The sequence below is a fragment of the Camelus dromedarius genome, chromosome 3 (genome assembly GCF_036321535.1).
Source record: "Camelus dromedarius isolate mCamDro1 chromosome 3, mCamDro1.pat, whole genome shotgun sequence".
Taxonomy (NCBI): Eukaryota; Metazoa; Chordata; class Mammalia; order Artiodactyla; family Camelidae; genus Camelus; species Camelus dromedarius.
The window spans coordinates 96,117,925-96,140,508 of NC_087438.1; the positions used below are offsets into that span (position 1 = coordinate 96,117,925).

The following is a 22,584-nucleotide window of genomic DNA, read 5'->3' on the forward strand; positions in this document are numbered from 1 at the left end:
GGTGTCTGCCAGATTTCTCCCCTGTAAAGTTGTTTTTCCCCTTTGTAACTACTAGGTATTTTGTCTGGAGGTATTTTGAGATTACATAATGTAACTTTCCTCATCAAACTTTTGTCCATTAGTTTTAAATATTCACTGACGCTTCTTGGCTGAATTAATTATTATTATGATGATTTTGAAATGGTGATTTTTCTAACTCCAATCATTCCTTCTACCTTTATTAATTCTCTTTCCCTGAATTACTTATTCATTTCTTTATATCAATATGGACTCATGGATTTCTATTTTATTCAGTGGGTTATAATTTGCTATTGTCATTATTTTGATGTTCCAAGTATCCCAGATTTGGCCACTGGAAATTCATTCAAGCTGACTTCTGTATTCTTTCAACATGTCCCCATAATTTTTCCTACTACTTTTCATTTTCTGTTTAACAAGATATTTCAGGCCCTGGAATCAGCTATTTTTCCAAGGAGTCTTGGTTCCTTTCAGTGGAGAATGGTATGTAGAAACCAAGATACGGGTATTATATATGTTCGTTGCTGTTAGGAGTGTTGCTGCTCCCAGAGAGAGGGAATATGTATGTGTATATACACAAACATGGTACATTATACACAAACATGGTACATTACACACATATACACACACATTACATGTATATAATCCACGCATTTATATCAATGTTTATTTCTTCATCTATCTATATATCTATCTATTCATCTATCAATCTATCAAGCCACAAGTACACACCTCTACCTCCAATTCCAGTCCAATACCACAAAGTTCATTCTAGTTTTTTCCTTTTCCATATTTAAAACTCTCTTGACAGTGAAAAACCTGATTCCCATTATCCTCTATATACATTTACTTGGCTCAGTCCTGCCTGTGTGTAATCAGTCTCTTGCTTTGCAACCACTCCCTCACAAAGATGTCCTCCCTACCCTACTCAGACTGAAACTCTGCTGGCTCATCACTGCTGCCACAAGCCTCTCTCATGCAAATGCCCTCCTCACCCTGCTGGGCTTAAACACCCCATGCCAGGCCACTATCACCCTTCTGCACAAATTCCCTTCCCACCCCAGTCAAACTCTGCCACATGGTTCCAGCCGGCAAGCATTCTCCTCACCTCATTTAGGGTCTGACATTTATCACTGACTTAACCAACTCCAACACCCAACCCAGACGCCCCCTTCACCTCACTCAAGCCCTAACACATTGTTAGCACTTTAACAGCTGTTGCTGTCACCACCATCCTGTGCAGACAATCTCCTCACCTCTCTGGAGCTCCCAACAACCACACAGGCTGCTACCCTCCTTCTCTTCATAAACACCCTCCTTACTTCACTCAGGCTCTGATACCCCATGCCAGACACCCAGCAGCTCCCACACTCCAGTGCAGAAGCCTACTTTGCTCAGCCCTACCTAATTACTTTTTTGATTGGATTATTTCGGAAGGATGAAACAGTAGGAAGGTAGGAAGGAAGAAAAGAAACTGGTTTTATAACTCAAATGGTCAGGTGCAATTCCTGATGAAGATTTTTAAATGATTATCTTTTTAATTTTTGATAATCACCATCCACAAGAAACTTTATCCATGGTTAGGCAGATGAATATATAAAAGTTTTATAACCATTCTAAAATGAAATTGAAATTTTACTTAAAGAATCTAGTTCTTCTGCATTTTCTTTAATTGACAAATGAAAGCATTTCAGGCAGAAGGAACAACTAGTGTAAGGGTCTCAAGGAAGAAAGAAGTCCAGTGTGCTGGAGATTACTGACAAAGCAGGAGAGTGGTGGAAAGATTTCTTGTGCTAATGAAAAAGGATTTCAAATTCAATCAAACTTTTCATTATCAAGAATTTTAAAACAATGAAGAAGCTCTTATTTGCAGTCTATACTATAGACTATAGAATAGTAACCTTGTAGTCGCCCTTAGATCCTACCAAAAGTGTATCCCAAGTGCAGAGACTAAAGTATCTGATTTATATATGAAGATAACAATTCAGGGCCACCACCCCAAGCTGTGCCCACCAGGATCCCCTGCCCAGCCTCCGTGCTTCATATTTCAGGCCAGCTATACACTATACTCATTGGACTCTTGGATCACTATGTGTTCCATTGACTCCACTGTCTCTTGTTCTTAATAGGCAGCAGCTGGCTCCTGAAATAGATGTCCAGCTGGTAGATGACATCCTTGGACTGCACTTAGCACCTTGCATCGGAGCAGAAAACGCCAGATATCCTTAACAATATTTGCTATTTGAAGGGATGATGGGTCTTGTGGTCAAACACTGCTCCATTATAAATGCCCTCTAAGGAGTTCAGCATAAGGATGCTCTTGGCACTCTTCCCAGGTTGTACCTGAGTAGATCAAGGACTGAGGGGATTAACGTCTACCGTACATCTATAATCCATTTGAAACACAATGACTGGATACTTCTGGCTCCTTTTTCTTCCCTTCTTTGCCTAGATAACTCTTATTCTGATTCAGAACTCAGTTTGGAAGTCAGTTCAAAATCATTCATTTAATTAATACATTTTTAGAAAGAGAAACTAAGAAAACAATTCTATTTTCAATTACATCAAAAAGAATAAAACACCTAGGAATAAATATAACCAAGGAAGTGAAAGAGCTATACACTGAAAACTATAAGCTCTTGATGAAATAAACTGAAGAAGGCACAAATTAATGGAAATGTATTTCATGCTTATGAATTGGAAGAATCGATACTGTTAAAATTTCTACACGACCCAAAGCAATCTACATGCTAATCTTTTCCATATCATTCCAATTTTTAGTATATGTGCTGCCAAAGCGAGCACTAAAGCAATCTGTAGATTCAAGGAAATCCCTATCAAAATTCCAATGGCATTTTTCACAGAAATAGAACAAATAATCCTAAAATTTCTATGAAACCACAAAAGATCTTACATTGCCAAAGCAATCTTGAGAAAGAAGAACAAAGCTGGAGGCATCACAATTTGTGGTTTCAAACTATATTACAAAGTTACAGTAATCAAAGTATGGTATTGTCATAAAAAGAGATACACAGATCAATAGAACAGAATAGAGCCCAGAAATAAACCCATGCATATATTGTTAATTTACAACAAAGATGTCAAGAATATAAAATGAAGAAAGGATAGTCTTTTTAATAAATAGTGTTGGGAAAACTGGATAGCCATATGCAAAAGAATGAAACTGGACCACTATCTAACATAATACACAAAAATCAACTCAAAATGGATTAAAGACTTAAATCAAGACCTGAAACCTTGAACTCCTAGAAGAAAGCTTATAGAGCAAGCTCCTTGACATCAGTTTTGGTAATGATCTTTTGGATTTGACAATAAAAGCAAAAATAAACAAGTGGAACTACATCAAACTAAAAAGCTTCTGCACAGCAAAGGAAACCATCTACAAAATGAAAAGACAACCTACAGAATAGGAGAAAATATTTGCAAAATCATATATCTGATAAGGGGTTAAGATCCAAAATATATAAAGAACTTATATAACTCAACAGAAATAAACCAAACAATTCAATTTTAAAAAGGGCAGAAGAATCTCACTCCTGTGCATATATACGGAAAAAATGCTAATTCAACAAGACACATGCACACCAATGTTCATAGCAGCACTATTTACACTAGCCAAGACATGGAAACAACCTAAATGTCCATCAGCAGACAATGGGATAAAGCAGATGTGGGGTGTGTGTGTGTTTATGCGTGTGTACGTATATACACACACATACCTATATACACCTATACAAAAGAGTATTACTCAGCCATAAAAAAGAATGAAATAATGCCATTTGCAGCAATATAGATGGACCTAGAGATTATCATATTAAGTGAAATAAGTCAGACAGAGAAAGACAAATACCATATGATATCACTTATATATGGAATCTAAAAAATTATACAAATAAACTTATTTATAAAACAAGTAGACTCACAGACATAGAAAACAAACTTAGGGTTACCAAAGGGGAACATGGGGGAAGGTAGGGTGGGATAAATTAGGAGTTTGGGATTAACATACACACATTACTATATATAAAATAGATAAACAACAAGGACCTACTGTATAGCACAGGGAACTATATTCAATATCTTGTAATAACTTACAATGGAAAAGAATCTGAAAAAGAATATACATACATATAATTGAATCACTTTGCTATAAACCTGAAACTAACATAACATTGTAAATTAAGTATACTTCAATTTAAAAAATAGTTAAAAGAATGGACAGAATATCTGAAATACATATATAGATATAAACATCTGAATGTATTTATTTACCTATATCTATATCTATATACATATACATATGCTCATAGATACAGAGAACAGATTGGTGGTTGCCAGAGGCAGGAAGTGTGGGGGGTGGGAGAAAATGGATGAATTGATTTTTTTTCTTTTTTTAATTTAAATAAATTGAATAGCAACAAAAAATAAAAATAAAAATGGGCAGAAGATCTAAATAGACATTTTTTTCCTGGAAGACATACAAATAGCCAAAAGGCACATGAAAAGGTGCTTAACATCACTAATCATCATAAAAGTGTAAATTAAAAACCACAATGAGCTATCACCTCACCTGTTAGAATGGCTATTATCACAAAGAAAAGAAACAAGTGTTGAAGATGGAGAGAAAAAGGAACTCTTGTGCACTGTTGGTAGGAATGTAAATTGATGCAATGACTTATGGAAGAGTACAGAGGTTCCTCAAAACATTAAAAATAGAACTACCATATGATCCAGCAATTCTGGTTCTGAAGGAAACAAAATCACTATCTCAGAAAGATAGCTGCACTCCCATATTCTCTAAAGCATTGTTTACAATAGCCAAGACATGGAAAACAACTAGGTGCCAGTCAGCAGATGAATGCATAAAGAAAATGTATATAAATACAGTGGAATATTTTTTAGGCATATAAAAGAAGGAATTGTGCCATTTGAGACAACATGGATGGATCTTGAGGGAATTATGCTAAGTGAAATAAGTCAAAGAAAAACAAATACTGTATGATCTCATCTGTATATGGAATCTAAGAGAAAAAAACAAACTCATAGATACAGAGAAGAAACTGGTGGTCACCAGAGCAGGGGGAGGGAGTTCAAGGGAATAGGTAAAAATGGTCAAAAGGCACAAACTTTCAGTTACAAAACAAATAAGTGCTAGGAATGTAAGGTACAGCATGGTGACTATAGTTAACAATATTCTACTGTATATTTGAAAGTTGCTAGGAGAGTGGATCTTAAAAGTTTTCATCACAAGAAAAAGTTGTAGCTATGTTTGGTGATGGATGTAACCAAACTTACTGTGATAATCATTTCACAATATATACATATACTGTACATCTAAACCTAATACAATATTATATATCAATTATATCTCAATAAAAACTTTTTTTGAGAAACAAATATTAAAGAAATGTCTACCTGGCACCTTGTTAAATTCTGGGACTGTAGCCCTGACAGATAGATAGACAAAGACCTGACCACAAGGATTTCACAGTTGATGAAGCAGGTGTTGGGAGAGCAGACGAGAAACAAACACACACACACACAAATTAGAATGATTGGTGATTGAACACAAATGACAATAAGAAGCCAGCCATGTGAAGAACCAGGGAAGAACATTCCAGGTAGAGGAAACAGCTAGTGTAAACTCCCAAGGAAGGAAGAAAGAAGGCCAGTAGGCTGGCTGTTACTGACAGAAGAATGGTAGGAAATGAGGATAGAGACCTAGCAAGGGCTAGATCATGTAAGGGCCTTGTAAGTCAGGCAAACAAGTTTAGATTTTAAAAGCAATAGAAAGCATTGAAGGATTTTAATCAAGGAAGTAACATGATGTGATGTCTTCAAATTTTAAAAGATGACCGGCTGCTATATGTATCATGAACTGTAAAATAGAAGCAGGGAAACTTGTAGGAGGGGTCTAACTTGAGGGAAGAGACAATGATGTCTGAGACTAGGATAGCAGTAGGAGACATGAAAGTAAGTAGTTGAATTCAAACACACTGTGGTAGCAGAGTCAAAAGTAACTTGCTAATGGATTTTTCATAGGGTGTAAGAGAACAAGAGTAATCAAGAATGGCTCACAGGCTTCTGGCTTGAACAAGGGGGTTGATAGCAATTTCATTTACTGAAATTTGAAAGACTGGGAGACAATGCAGGTCTGTGGGTAAAAATCATGAGTTCTGTTTTGGACATGTTACCTGAAATTCCTATTAGACATCTAAGAAGAGCTGTTAACTAACCAACTGGATATAGGGATCCTGGTCTGGGATCAGGGTAGGGTAGGGCCTAAAGATATAAATTTGGAAGCAGTTAGCACATTGTATTTAAAGACACGAGACAAAATGACATAGCGGGAGTGTGTAGACAGAGTAGATACCACAAAACAGAGTCTTAGGGCACTCCAATATTTAGAAGTTTAGTGGAAGAAAAAGAAAATGAAGAGGATGATGATGAGGTAAACAAACAAATGAGACTGAAAAAGAGCAACAAGTGAGGCAGGAAAAAACCCAGGGCAGTGTAATGTCCTGGAAGCCAAAATAAGAAAGTGTTTCAAGAATGAGGTCTGCTGTAGCATGCCATACACTGGGTGGCTTAAACAACAGAAATTTATTTTTCACGTTTCTGGAGGCTGGAAGTTCAAGAACAGGGTACCATTATGGTTGAGTTCTGTTGAGAGCTCTCTTCCTGGTATACAGCCTTTCCCTGTGTCCTCACAAGGCTGAGCAAGAGAGAAAATGAGAGCAAAAGAGAGACACAGAGACAGAGACAGAGCATGCACTCTGATTTCTTCACCCCCTTACGAGGGCACCAATCACATCAAGGGGTCTCCACCTTCATGACCTATATAACCCTAATTATCTCCCAAAGGCCCCACCTCCACATACCATCACATTGGGAATTAGGGTTTCCACATAGGAATCTGGGGGAGGACACAAATATTCAGTCTATAGCGGATTGCTATAATCTAAAAGACAGACAAGAACAAGTGTTGGTAAAGATGTGGAAAAATTGGAACCCTCACTCATTGCTGATGGAAATATAAAATGGTGCAGTCACTGTAAAAACAATCTGGTGGTTCTTTAAAAGGTTAAACACAGAGCTACCATATGATGCAGAAATCCCACTCCTAGGTATAAATCCAAGAAAAATGAAAACATGTCCACATAAAAACTTGAACACAAATGTTCAGAGCATTATTCATAAGAACCCCAAAAAGGAAGCAATCTAAATATCTACCAACTGATGAACAGATAAAATGTGGCATATTCTTACAATTAAATATTATTTGGCAATAAAAAGAAATGAAGTCATACTAATACATGGTACAACAAGGATGAACCCTGAAAACATTTTGCTAAGTGAAAGCAGTCAGACACAAAAGACTACATATTATATGATTCCATTTATATGAAATGTCCTGAATAAGCAAATCTATAGAAATATAAAGTAGATTAATGACTGCCTATAGTTGGGACAGGGAAAGAGGGGGAAATGAGGAATGACTGCTAATGGGTTCAAGGTTTCTTGTAGAGGGGACAAAAATGTTCTAACGTTAGAGTGGGTTGCACAATACTGTGAATATACTAAAAACATTATACAGTTGTACAGTTTAAATAAGTGAATATATTGCTATGTAAATTATACCTCAATAAAGCTGTTTAAAAAGATAAGGGAGAGGTCAGCTAAAGCAAATACTGCTGAGATATCAGCTAAGGTTAGAATAGGGACCGTTGGATTGGTTAGCATGAAAGTCCTTTGTAACCTTGACAAACACATGTTTAGGGGAGTGATGGAGACAGAAGGCAAATTAGGGTGGACTAAGAGGGAATGAGAAGCGAGGAAGTTTTTTTTGAGAAGCGAGGAAGTTTTGTTGCAAAGGGTTGCAGAGAAATGGGGTAATGTTACAGAGGGATATGAAATAAAGGGAGGGTTTATTTTCATAAGATGGGAGATAAAACAGCATGTTTGTTGATGAAAATGAGTCAATATAAAGAGAGAAACTGATAGTGAAAGAGAGAAAATGTTGTTGAATCAAGTCTTTGAATACAGGATGATGAGAAAGCACAAATGAAGAGGCTGCCACGACTGCCCTTCAGGAGGCAGAAGGCAGAGAGCCGAGGCATGCATCTCTGTAGACAGGAGACAGTGTTCAGGAGATGAGAGGGGAGTGGCCATTTTCTCCATGAGGCCAGAAGCAAGGTGATCAAATTAGGGGAAGGATGAAGAAGGGTATTGATTATATTGCTGAATAACAAAATTACTTTCCAGACCTTAGCAGCTCATGAGATCATGTGTTCTTCACAGTTTCCTAGATTTGATCTTTGCCTAGAAACCAGTTCTTAAATTTAGAATCATTTGCTCATTTGCTTTTTGGAGATGCTAGAAATAATTTTAAGACCAATAAGTCCTGGCTCCTTTCTGTTTCACCATCTTTTCTTTAACGTCTCTCTCAACATTTTACCTTAAGCAGCAAGAAGAAACCAGGTAACATCTTCAACAGTCTGCCTGCAAATTTCCTCAGCTAAATGACCGAGTTCTTTATGTACATTTGCTACTTTCTACATTAACACAGCTGTGTTGCTGAACTTTCTACCTCTACATATAAAGGATGCCCTTGCCTTCAGCTTCCACTAATATTTTCCTCACTTCCCTTAAGATTTCACCCACAGTCTTCTGAAAGGCCATCACACTTCTTCTCACAAACTATTCAAGCCTCTTCTACTCTTCTCTAACATTCTCCTCAAAGTCCTTCCAGCTTCTGCCTACTGTTTAGTTCCTAAACGACTCCCACATTTTTAGGTCTTTGTTGCAGAGGAACTCCACTTCCAAGCACCAAGATCTGTATTAGTTCCCTATGACAAATCACTCAAACTTAGCAGCTTAAAACAACAAATATTTATTATCTCATAGTTTCCGTGAGTCAGCAATTTGTGAGGTATTGAGATGAGTGATTTTGGGTCAGGGTCTCACAAGAGGTTATCATCAAGATGTCAGCCAGGGCTGGAGGATTCGCTTCTATGAGAGCTCACTCACATAGCTCTTGGCAGCTGGCCTCAGTTCCTTGCCATGTCGCTCTCTCCACAGAGATGCTCTGACATGGTACTTGGCCTTCCCCTGAAGTGAACATTCAAGAGAGAGGGAGAGGAAGGAAAGTTACGGTGCTTCTTATGACCTAGTTTCAGAAGTCATACAGTCACTTCCTTTATTTTCAGGCTTCACCAAGGTATAACCATACTGCAGTTTTAGTTGTCAGTTAAAGTGTACAATGCGATGATGTGATATATGTACATATACACAGTCACTTCTGCCATATTAATTTGTTTGAAATGAGCCACTAGGTCCAGCCCATACTCAAGAAGAGAATGAAGCTCCACGCCTTGAAAGGAAGATAACCGAATCATTTGTGGACATATCTTAGACCACGATAAGGAGGAAAGGAGAAGGCTTGCAGAGAAAGAAGATGAGAAATACTTGTTTCTGAGTGTGGGAGAATGAATATAAGATTGCCAGAAAATTGAGTAGGATTTCCAGGAAGTGATGAGTACCCATGTAAGATTTCAGATAATGAGTTTAAATATTCAGTCAGCCCCCTGAATTCACTGGCTGGGTTAGGTGCCTTTCACATGTTCCTCCAGCAACCTATGCTTACCTATATTATATCTTTCATCAGGAAGATCTGAAGTATTTGTCTGCTTCCCCCACAAAATGATGACTCTTCAAAGTTGGACTGTGAACTACCCTCGTGTGTAGGTATTCAATGAATATTCATAATATAACTTAATCTGTTCCAAACTCTTGCCTTTGGGCAAGAATAGAGGAGGAAAAAGTTTTGAAAAGGAAGCCAAAACATAACCTGGAAGAGAAGGGTAAAAATAAGAGGGTAATAGGCACTTGAAGGGTTACAACATAACCTGGAAAGAGAGGAGCAACATTAAATTTGACAAAGACACTAGTTTATTACTACCCTACTTCCAGTTCCTTAGGTTTGCCACTAGCCCAAATTCAAGCTAGGTCTGCAATCCTCCCAATCTGAGCTTTCATTCCCAATTCTAATCAAAATATGGAGTGGAGGCTTAAATTAGTTCTCTATCATTGCCATAACAAATTACCTCAAACCTAATAGTGGTTTAAAATAACACAATTTATTATCTTACAATTCTGTGAGTCAAACATCTCATAACAATTTCACTGGGCTAAAATAAAGGTATTAGCAGGGCTGCATTCCTTTCTGGAAGCTCTAGAGGAGAAACTTGTTTCCTCCTAGAGGCTGTTCACATTCCTTGGCTCATGGCCCCCTTCCTCCATCTTCAAAGCCAGCAACAGTGAGTCTGCTTCCTTTCATACTTTAAATTTCTCCTGCTCCTTCTTTCATTGTCCTAGCTAGCTAGCTATCTTTTCTCTTTCTTTCTCTGCTTCTTTCTTTCTCTCTCTCCCTTTGGCTCTTTTGACTACAACCAGCAAAGGTGTTCATATGATTAGATTGCATCCACCCATATAATCCAAAAAAGTCTCCCTATCTCAAGGTCCTTAACCTCATCGCATCTATAAAGCACTTTTTGCCATGTAACGTAACACATTCATGGGTCTGGGGATTAGGCCGAAGACACCTTTGGAGGGTCGTTATTCTGCCTCCACAAGGCTACAGAGACAGAAGAGAAGATGCTCAGGGAGGAGTAGGCTACACATTCATACAGTTCATAAAACTAACCTTGATTTAATTAAGAGAAGAGCTTAAGGAAAATTTTAACTTTGATTACTTAGTTTACTCGGCACTACATATGAGGTTGAAAATGCCAGATGCTGAAGCAAGACAAGGGAGGTAAAAGAAGAGTAGGTAGAGAAGCCAAAAAATATCACAGACAGACAAATTTCTGTGCCTTAAAACTGATTTGGTGGTTTCAATGTTTGGAATCACAAACACACACAACCATTTTTTGCTTCTCTTCAATAAATTACATATTTTATATATTATACATAATACATAGCATATATATCCAATATATTATATATTCAATAAGTTGTATATACATATATGTTATATAGCTGAAATTTCTTATTTTCTCTCCAAATGCAACTTTCCATTCATATGCCACCAGATGGCAGAGAAGAGCAAAGAATAAATTCCTAAATATCAAAAAGACAAAAACCAAAAAAAAACTCCCCTGAAACCAACCAACCCTTTTCTTATACTTGGAGGAGTCCTGCCCTCTGGTTAGGGGGCAAATCCAAACATCTTGGAACAGAAAAGCACCTTATGTTTAAAAGCTTCCAGAGACATTAACTTTGCGATTTTCCTTCAATGGGTATTTGGATAATCTATTAAAAATGTACATCAAAACACTATACCCAAGATGACCTCAGAATAGTTAGGCAAATGCGTAAGTTCAGAAAGAACTAAGGATCACTGCAGCTTAAAAGAAAAAAAACTACCAAAAACCAAAATTAGAAGGTCAGAAAACCAAAACCCACTGCCTTGGCCCTGACCTCCTGACACTTGGCTGTCCCTCAAGCACCTCAAATTCAACTTGTCCCACACTGAACTCACCCTCTCCTTCCACGTTGTCTCTCCTCCTGTTCCCTAATTCAGTTAGGAATACTGTCATCCACCTGCTTGCCAAAGCCAGAAACCCTCAGGTCATCCTTGCCGCTTTGATAACCCTCACACTGTAAAGAATGAATACTTTATTATCCCTTTTTCTTCATCTACTGGTTTGGAAATTATAAACTGTTTTCATTGTTTAGCAGTTATCCCAGAAATTACTGTATGCATATTTAATTTATCAAAACTAACGTTAATGAATATCTTTATCTTATCCTTAGGTGATATGAGGATCATTTAAAATGCATTATCCCCCTCCTGGATTATATTATTGTTAATGTTGTATATTTTAATTTTCTAACCCTACTGGGACATTATTACTACTGTTTTATATAATTAGTGTTCGTTAGATTTACCCATATATTTGCCACCTTCTTTGTTCTTCTTTCCTTCTGGTATCTCAGATCTTCCCTCAGGATCACTTTCCTTCTCTCTGAAGCACGTCTTTTAAAATTTCCCATTGTGAGCATCTGCTAGAGATGAACTCTCTTAAATTTTGTCTGGACAAATGTCTTTATTTTGCCTTCATTCTTGAAAAATATTTTTGTTTAGTATAAATTCCAGATTGGCAGATATTTTATGTCAGCTCTTTAAAAATACTATTGCATGGATAAAGAAGATATAATACACATACACACACACACAAAATGCAATACTAAAAAAAAAATGATAAAATCTTACCAGTTGCAATAACATGGATGGGCCTCATCTAGGATTTTGTTCATTCACAGAATATAAAAAACAGACAGACACAAATACAAAATAAACAAACAAACCAGAACAAACCAAACCAAACCAAAATAAACATATAGATTCAGATAACAGAGGTTACCAGGGGACAAGGAGTTGCAGAGCGGTCGCTGAGGGGTGGGGAATGGTGGGGAAGAGGGTAAAATGGGTAAAGGAAATCAACTGCATGGTAACAGACAGAAACTAGATTTTTTGGTGGTGAGCATGCTATAAGGTATACAGAAGTAGAATTATACTGCTGTACACATGAAACATATAATGTAATAAACCAGTGTTAACTCAATAAAAAAATTTTAGAAAAATAGATACGTAAAATAAAGATGCTATTTCATTAGCACCTGGTTTCCACTGCTGCAATTGGGAAGTGAATTTACTAATCCAACTGCTGCTGCTTTGAAAATAATCCACGCTTTTCCTCTGGTGCTGCTAATATTATTTGCCTATTATTTACTGCAGTTTCTATAATGTGTCTTAGGTGGATTTCTTTTTATTTACTTGGGATTGTTGATCTTATTTATTAATTTATTATTGAAGTATAGTCAGTTTACAACACTGTGTCAATTTCTGGTGTACAGCACAATGCTTGTCATATATGAATATACACATACTTGTTTTCATATTCTTTTTCACCATAAGCTACCACAAGATATTGAATATAGTCCCCCATGCTATACAGTATAAACTTGTTTATCTATTTTATATAGACCAGTCAGTATCTGCAAATCTCCAACTCCCAGCTTATCCCTTCCCACCCACCCTCTTCCCCGCTGGTAACCGTAAGTGTTAGCTTATTTAATTCATTCTAAAATACTTTCAGTAATCACATCTTCAAATATTGCTTCTGCCCCATTCTTTCTCATCTTTCCTTATGAAACACCAACTAAATGAATGACAAGTCCTCTTACTCTATCCACCACACATCTTAATTTCTCTTCCGTATTTTCCATCTTTCTATCTCTCTTCAAAGCATTCTGTATAATATCTTCTGATATATCCTCTAGTTCATTAATTCTCTCTTTGAGCTTTGCTCAATCTTCTGTCAAATCCTTCAACTGAGTCTTTATTGGATGACTTATTCACCATTTCTAGAAGTTCTATTTGGCTCTTTTTCAAATACTTTGTTTTTGTTTTTGTTTTTTTTAATAATTTTCAATTCTCTGCAGACAGTTTAGGCTTGTATTCTATCTCTTTTAACATTGTAAGCATAGTTGTATTAGCCACGGGAGGCTGTTATGTGGCAGTAATAAGTGACTCCAAAATCACATGGCTTACAACTACAAATATTTGTTTTTGCTTTCTGTGGTTACTGTGGGTCAGGTGCAGAACTGACCCACATCTTTTCTGCTGTGGGACCAAATCTGACAGATAAGCCATTATCTGAAATATTGATGCTTTTTATGGAAGAAGAGAAACAGAGTATGGCCAAGCACATGCTGACCTTTAAATCTTCTACTAGAAAGCGACATATGTCACTTCTCACTTTTCAAGTACAATCCTCTTGTAAGAAAGTGCACCAAATTTCATGAATAATAAAAAAAATCTATTACAAGCCACCTTTTTTATCTTTAAATATTCAGTTCTCACCCTCTGTCACATACAAATATACTTACCCCCTTGCCAAGGGAGAAAACAGTAAAGTTCTACAAAGTCACTGCTTTGAGCTCAAAGTCCAAGATCCCTGAGTGATACATGTTCATCTCTACATCAGGTCTAAATGAGATTCATTTTACCCTAGATACCTATGAACACTTCTGTTTGACCCCACCCAAATATATACACAATAGTGGAACAGGGTCAGGATAACTGCAATAAATACTTCCATTTGGAAAGAAGAAAGATGGAAGACACAATCCTAAAATCCCCCTGGGCAGATGATTACAAGGGATTCCTACTCTGGGGAAGGGGAATATTTCTTGAATAGGTCCTGATTTCACTCCCCAGCAGTGACTCCCTAATCCATTGTTCAACGTGGCCCTGCCCTTTGGCACAACATTCCTTTTCAGTTATTCTTGGTCACTGTAAAGAGGGCACTAAAAAATATTCCCTTGAGAACTTAGCAGCTTTCTCTGTGTGTTTCCTTCCCATAGAATGTTGGTGCCAACAGTTTTGTAGTAGAGAATAACCTTTGTTTTGTTGGAGGTTTACAGGGACACCATGACCTAGCCAACAGGGATGGCTGCAAAAACAAAGAATGCCTGCAGCAAGAAGATTACAACAATCAACCATACCCCCTCCCTTATTTTTTGTATAAAAAGAGCCTATATTCTGACTAGAGCAGGATGGTTCTCCAAGGCATTAGTCTGCCACCCTCTTGGCCTGCCGGCTTTCCAAATAAAGTGGTCTGCCTGCTTTCCAAATAAAGACACTATTCCTTGCCCCAACACCTCGTCTCCTGATTTATTGGCTTGCCCTGTGGCGAGCAGAACTGAGTTGGGACTCGGCAACAGTCATAGCAGACTTTTAATCTAGGCTGGTAATATTTTTGACATACAGTTATTTCTCAAAAATATGCATGACTTACTCATTTATTTTATTTTAATCAGCTCCCTATACTAATAGCCACACCCAAAATTCTTTTTAAGACAATCCTCCCTCATTCAGATACTTTAGCCTATCAAGCTTCTGCTGGGATAGACACAGGTCTAGTCTCTTTTCCTTGATAATTCTGTCAAACTAAAAAGGACTTAATAAATTATCACTTTAATCCACTCATAGGTTTTTAACAATAAGTGTCTGTTCACATCCTTGATGTGATCCTTGCTTTAAAGGCTAAGCATTTTTAACCAGATTTTATCATCCAAAGGCTTTAGTTTATCTTTTACTAGATGGAGATGAGAATCACTTATCTCTTCCAAACCTGCAAGTTCTGAATTTCTGTGCTCTCTTAATTTCCTTTAAAATTAAGGAATTAAATTCTTTTTCTACTTGCAAATCAGCTAGTTCTTTTTTGAGCCCATCTCTTTCTTGTCATATCTTATCTATCAAATGCAACCAATAGTAACTAACTCTCACAACATTCTATTTTTCCCAAAAATCTTCCCACAAAGAAATCTATAGGCCCAATGACTTCACTATCAGTGTCTACAAATACTGAAGGGAGAAATAAGTTTAATAAAATCCAAATTCTTTTAAAGACTAAAAAAGAGAGTACTTTTCAAATTTATTTTATGAGATTAGCATAATTCTGAAACCAAAATTCACTAAGGACAGTAAGAAAAAGGAGAACTTACAGGTAAGCTCACTTTAGAACAAAATGCAAACTTCCTAAACAAAATATTAGCACATAGAAACTGCAATGTGTAAAGAGGCTAACACATCATGATTAATTTGTGTTTATCTAAACAGTACAAATTCAATTTAGCAACAGACTATTAATCTTATTAAACATAATAACAGAATAGAGGAAAAACATGATTATCCTAATAATAACAGAAAATGTATTTGATAAAAGTTAATATCTATTCAAGATTTTTTTAAAATAAATCTTAGTAAACTGAGAAAAGAATTTTCTTATCCTGAAAGAGACATTTACAAAAAACTTACAATAAACAATAGACTTAATGGTGAAATATTTACAGCTTTGCCTTTAAATGATGCCTGTTGAAACCACTTTTTATTCAACATTGTACTGGAGGGTCTAGCCAGACCAGTAAGGCAAGGATATGTAACTTTAAAATAAGGACGAGAAAGAGAAAAATAAAACTATCATTATTTGCAGATGATGAAGGCAAGAGAGAGAAACCACATGGCACAGGATTGTTAGTTTTTATGGGCTCAGTAATTTCATAGGGTAACGAGTAGGAGGATTATTCCAACTATGTCAGCTAAGGGGTGAGGATTTCCAGGAACTGGGCCCCCGCCCACTTTTTGACCTTTTGCAGTCAGCCTAGGAACTGTCATGGCACTTATGGGTGTGCCATGAGGCTCAAGGTCTACTGGGAGTCGAATCTTCCACCATCTTGGTTCTAACCAGTTTGTCCTGTCCTCAATTGTGCTGTCATTCCTTCAGTGGTTGTGCCCTCCCCCTTCCCTCCCCTCAATAGGATCATAAATGTGGAAAAATTAAGACTATCTAAAGATAAATTATTAAGACATTTTAGCAAGACGGCTAACTACAAAATGAATTTGCAGAATCAACTGTATTGCTATACATCAGTAACAATTTTAAAAATGAAAACAATTTTAAATATCAGCTATGCTAGCATAACATATATGAAGTATCTACAAATAAATCTTTAAAGATGCCAATCGCTATATGGAAATTGTAAACTTTATTGAGAGAATTTATAGACCTGAAGACACAGATATACCATATTTATGGAATTTGGAAGACACAACCCTGGAGACATTTCAACTCTCAAAATGAAGTACAGAGTCAACACAATTCCAGTAGAAGTCACTAGCAGTTTATTTATAGGATTTAAAAAGCTGATGCTACAATTTACAAGGAAACACAAAGGATCATAATTAGCCATGATACTTTTGAAAAGTAAAACAAGGTAGGAGGATTTATTCTAAGACTAATAAAATATAGTAATTAATATAATGTGATATTGACACGAGTGATCAAACAGACAAACAGAACAAAATAACCAGAAATAGACTTATACCTATTTAGACCTTTGATAAATGACAGAGATGACATTGTGAAGTCCTGGGGAAAAGATGTCTTTTCAATAAATGGTTCTGGAACAATCAAATACCTATGAGAACAAAATTAAATTGTACTACTTTACACCACCAAAATATCAATTCCAAGTAGATTATAAACCTAAATGTGAAAGTCAAAACTGAAAAGCTTTTAAAAGACTATATAGGAGAATATCTTCATGACCTTAGGATAGGGAAGAATTTCTTAAATAAGATGCAAAAAACACTGAAGATTGATCAATTTAACTTCATTAATCTTTGTTGAAATTAGGGGTGAGAGAGAAGATAATAAAGTGCATCAGAAAATGATAGCAAAGTAAAAGGTTAGGGGGGTACACCCAAATGGACTGAAATTCCACAAAGTTGAAAAAGAAGTTGTCTGAAATGGCAATAGGGAGGTATAAATAAATACAAAGATGGATAAATCAATAATTCTGATTCTTATTATATGTGGTAGTTATGTTCTATAAAGTTGCGTTGAACACTCAATTAGTGAATACTAAGACACTGTTCCTATGGGGAAATACAGGGTTAGGATCCTGTAAGCCTCTAGTCACATTTTCATCAAGTGATCAACACATAACCTTGTTTTGAGTACTTCCATTTAAAGATACTTTATTTAATATGCTCATGGCAACAGCAGTATAAGTCATGTCTGAACAAAGTTAGTATCTAACACATGTATTTTCTCTATAAGGCCCATCACAGCATTCTTGCACTGAAAAACACCAGAATGCACTTCAGCACTACACTTGGGGAAACCATTTTAACAGTGAAATCATCATCAAAAAGCAGAAAAATATGAAAAATATAGCATTAAACAGACCACCAAAAGAATATCAGTTTTCAGTAGGAGAGATGAAACGAGAAGGGAGAACAACTGCCTTATTCAAACTTAACAGGGAACATGCTCCTCATGTGATCCAAACTTTTTACCGCTCTGCACATGTCTACAAATGACCCTGAGTATTGACTTAGGGGTTACAAATAAATTTTAGAGAATAGGTGAATTCATAAATATGGAATCCTTGACTGAGGATCAACTGAGTACATATATATGTATATTCTCCAAGAAGGACCAAGTGAAGCTCTGAATGAATCGGGCAAGAGGGTGCAGGAGGGGCACACTGGCTGGAGGGGCTTACATTTTAAGGAATACCCAAGGATAACAGAGATGAAAAGAATATTTGCACTTAACTGATTCCAACATTACAAATGAAACTAATAAAAAGTTCTTTGGAGGTTTTCATGCTTTGACATATTTGTCTGCCATAGATAGCATCATAGGACACAGATTAGGTCTGGATATGTGGACATATCCAACATGCTCAAACATCACTGTATCCCAGACTGTTAGTTCCTTAGGATAATTCCTAGAGATGAATGTGGGCTAAATTGTTGTGTATAATGTGTTGTTGTTTCTAATGGGGGGGGGAGGGTCAGGGGACCATCAATAGGAAACGTGTTAAATTATACTCTACCCATTAAATGGACTATTATTGTTAAAGGAATAGTATCTTTGAAATATGTCCTTATCTATGTTACCAATTCCCATCCCTACCTCTACCTTCCCCCTACAAACCTGATTACCCATCAACAAAGCAAGGTATGAGAAGGTGGGATCCTATAATAAGATAGGTATAAAAGTAGCTATTGTCAAAAAAATAAACAATAAAGGATTACTTTAGCTGCCATTCAACAATCAAGCTACCCACCAGCTCGCAGAGTTCCTCTTATAGAGTGAAGAAGATACTCTGTCCCCAATTAAAACTTCTCCCTAAAACTGGACTTGGAAAGGACTTGGATTGTTAGGAAGAAGACAGATATGAGATAAAGTTGAAGAGATAGACAGGAACGACATCGTATAAGACTTTGTAAGCAATAGTAACGAATTTGGATTTTCTCAAACAATAGCAATTAGATACTGATGAAAGTATTTATGTAAAGAAATGATATGACATATTTTTTTCAAAATTTACTCTGATACAGTGTGGAGAAAGGACTAGGAGGAAGTAAAAGAAAATGTAGAGAGACAAGTAACTACATTATTGCCTTAGTTTTGGTGAGAAATGATGATGACCTGCATAAATATAACAGTAATAAAGAGAAAAGGATGCATTTCAGACACATTTTGGAGAAGCTAATCCTCTAAAGGGCTAAATTTGATTACATTATAATGGTAATATTGATTATTTTCCCCCCTTCATTATTTCCCAAGTTTTTAAAAAATAATGTTCTTACATTTAAAAGAAAAAACATTTACTCTAAAATAATTAAATAAAATAATAAAAATTTAAAATAAATAAAATACTTCTAGACAGATTCATGCCTAATATTTGCACAGTCCAGGGCAAGAGCATAAATGAAAGCCCATACAATACCTCCAAAAATTTGAAAGTTATATAACAAACAACCTATTAAATAAAATGTTTAATCTACTTAACTTGACAAGATAAAAAAAAAAAAGTGTAAAGCTATGATTTTTATATAACTAAAAGTTGACAAAATATCAAGACAATTGAATGTAAGTATTCTTGCACATGTCTGGATATAATGTTGATGAGTTGGCAATATATAAATGAATTATAAAATAAAGACATACATAATCCACAAATTATAATATATTCCATAAAATTTATTTTTCTTCCCTTAATTTCATCAAAATCACTAGTTATGTTGTTATAATTAAGCTTTTCTCATCATCTATAGTATTTAAAATAAAATGTAATTTATTCAAAATGTATAAAATTTGAAGACACTGTCTTGAAAAAATATATACTGAACATGAAAAAATCAAAAAATTATTTTCATATTTGTTTTCAAATATCTTTTTTCTAAACTGCTCAAAATGATCTATAAAATTAAAAAGCAATATATAAATTAGCAAATACCAAATTTTAAGTAAAATTATTATAGTAAACTTGAAACTCTTATGTAATCTTTTAAAAAACAAATTAAATCCTATTACGTATTTTCACAAAAATAGAACTACTCACAATTCTAGCATTCAAGTTTCATCCACTGTCAATGTCAACAACTAGTATCACATATATTATGTCTTGACTTTCATACATAAAATTTAAGAGTAATATAAATTCTTTAATATTGCAAAATATTCCTCAGCTGCCATGGACCACTGTTACAAATATCACCCTAATTTGTGAGTAGAACCACAAATTGGAATACAAAGAGAAATAAGAAAATGGATGTTTAGCAGTACTAGAAAATGATAATTCATTATACAAGACTCTGCATTTATGCTAAATTAATTCATTTGTGTTTTCTCTCACCTAAGAACTTCTGTCACTCAAATCATCCCCATACTCCAAAGCGGAATCCATCACCAACATCAACAGCCCATAACTTTCATGACATTCAGACATAATCACCTTTTGTTTCGAGGGCATGGGGCAACTGATGGAGAGAAGTGTATCTTGGGCCCGAATGGTCTAAGTCTTTAGAGTAAATATTTGGATTGTAAGTGGTGCTCTGCTAGTGCTGAGTGCTGGTTCCAAAATGACACTTTTTTTTTTTTTTTTAACATTTGTGATTTGTGGGTTCTCTAAGAACAAGACCCAGGACAGGAACCCTCCTTGCCCAGGTCCTTCAGGTGGTACCTTAAAGTTAGTAAGTAAATGGGTCATCTAGAATTTAGTGAAATCTAAGGGAAAAAACAATTCAAGCAGGTTAATCGTAATAGTTTTTCTTTTTTAAATGCATATAATGAGAGAGCTGTTAACAAAGACAGAGGTAAAGACAATTGCAGCAGGGTGAAAAAAAATAAAGCCTTTCTCTACTAAGCTTTTGGTTTAATCTATCAGTTATAACACAGATGACTGAGACTTTGAGTCTAGATACTACTAACATTTTTTAAGATGCTCCTCAGTCTTGATATTTAAAAGTATGGGCTCAAAGAATCACCTAATGCTTTAGTTTACACTTACCAAAGCATAGAAGATTAAAGGTAATAAAATGTGTTTTATAACTAAAAATATATCATATAATATGAGAGAGAAAAGAATAAGGCTGCAAGGGCTCTGGAGAGATGGGAGAAATCAGGGGCTTAGTTCTTTCTTTGGATACCTTTATCAATTACATTGCCTACTGTCCAAGGCTGTCAGCCTATAAACTAACTTTTGCATTTAAACAGTGAATTTTAACTGAGACAAACAAAACCCAAATGCTCATTAAATTTTATCACCAGCAAAGACAACACAGGATTATATCAAACATCCCCTTAAAAATTAAACAACTCCATTTTCACCATTTCCCAATATCTCATACTTCTAAACTTTCTTTGGGAAGAGATGTAGGAAAAGAAACAAATCTGCTCTTAACCTGGATTATATACTACTTCTACTAAGGCAAACTCTAAAAAACAACAACTGCCACTTACTGAATAACTATTGTGTGTTACCATTAACCTTCAAAATAATTGCCAGACAGGGGCAATATTCACCTTTCAGAAAAGAAATCAAAAGCACAGAGAGAAGCTCAAAATGACCGAGGTAGGTAAATGGAAGAATCTGTGTTCAGAGCCAGCTCTGTCCCACTCAAGCTGTCTCTCAAAATGTTCACCATCACAGACAGTATCCACCAACCCTATAACTAGCCACTGCTAGTTACTGACAGTATTCAGTAATACTTAGCTTCCATTCCTGTAGTACACATTCCCAACCTCCCCTGCCACCTACTCCACCCAGTCCTGACGGGGTTCTATAAAATACAGATACACAATTTCAATGTTGTTGACCATCCAGAAATTTTGAAGTTTTTATTGGCTAGTTTGGTGTATTGGTTGGGGAAACAGAATTGATTTGCATGGCTTAGTTCTAAAATTGGAGGGCTCAGTGAATCCTTGAGTTAGGAAATATTTCAGACTGTTACTAGTCTGTCTACTAGGCCATGCCAGAAATACCTTCAACCACATTTGATATTCCACAGCCTTGTTTCTCAAAGCCTTCCCATACTCTCACTATAAGTAAATATTTCCTACATTTAATTGAAATCTCACTTTTCCAGTCCTGAGTAACAGTGAGGAATAGCTCTTTCTTGTAATAATTTTTCAAATACAGAAGAGGGCTTTTCAGTCCCTACTTTTATTTAAGCAGCTTAGTTATTGTCAGTTTTAAAAGTGGTTGGTGAAAATCTTATATAATAATACACACTCTCCTAGAGAAATTGGGATTGATTTCAAATTTAAAAGCATTTTATTAGTCTCATAAATTATAGCAAAATTAGAAATAAAGTCCATTTCTTAACTGACAATAAATTCTATAAAAACAACCACTAATATTTAATGTTTACGAGTAATTTTCCAAGAACATTTAAATCAAATGTGTAATTTTGGCAAAGTTAATTTTTTTAAATGTACAAAACATATATATATGTGTGTATATATATGTGTGTGTATATATATTACACACACACACACACACACACATATATGTGTGCCAGAAAATGCCACCAATTTTCAAGATGTACTCTTATTATCATCTCTACAAGATGACTGAATGTAACATTGGGAACACATCTTTTAAACAGCTCCA

General features: G+C 35.7%; 1 protein-coding gene across 3 annotated transcripts in view; it reads right to left on the reverse strand.

The window, feature by feature from the left end:
• KLHL3 (kelch like family member 3) overlaps positions 1-22,584 on the reverse strand; it is a 238,308-nt gene that overhangs the window by 144,118 nt on the left and 71,606 nt on the right. The window lies entirely within an intron of this gene.